This window comes from Salvelinus sp. IW2-2015, linkage group LG23 (assembly GCF_002910315.2).
Source record: "Salvelinus sp. IW2-2015 linkage group LG23, ASM291031v2, whole genome shotgun sequence".
Lineage (NCBI taxonomy): Eukaryota > Metazoa > Chordata > Actinopteri > Salmoniformes > Salmonidae > Salvelinus > Salvelinus sp. IW2-2015.
This window is the reverse complement of record NC_036863.1, coordinates 45,544,912-45,545,236: the sequence shown is the minus strand read 5'-3', so window position 1 is coordinate 45,545,236 and position 325 is coordinate 45,544,912.

Genomic DNA, 325 nt, shown 5'->3' with positions numbered 1-325 from the left:
CCAATATATTCTGACATAAGAACAGTCCCAAAATAACGGTCAAGAGTCTCTGGGTCACAACACAAAATACACATTTGTTATCAATAGCTATTGTGAAATATATTGTGTATAATAATTACAGGGATGCTTGACTGCTAGTTAGTACAGAACGCTCAGATCAACCATTAAAAGATATGGGTGGGGCTAAACCTTAAGAGGGTGTGAACGATGCTGAATGGGAGTAGACAAAGAAGGGCTCTCCAGTAGTAGTACCAAACCCATTCAAAGCCATTTTTCTAAAAAGTGAGTTAACAAGTTTATTAACTTTCAAAGGTTGGGCTGAGGC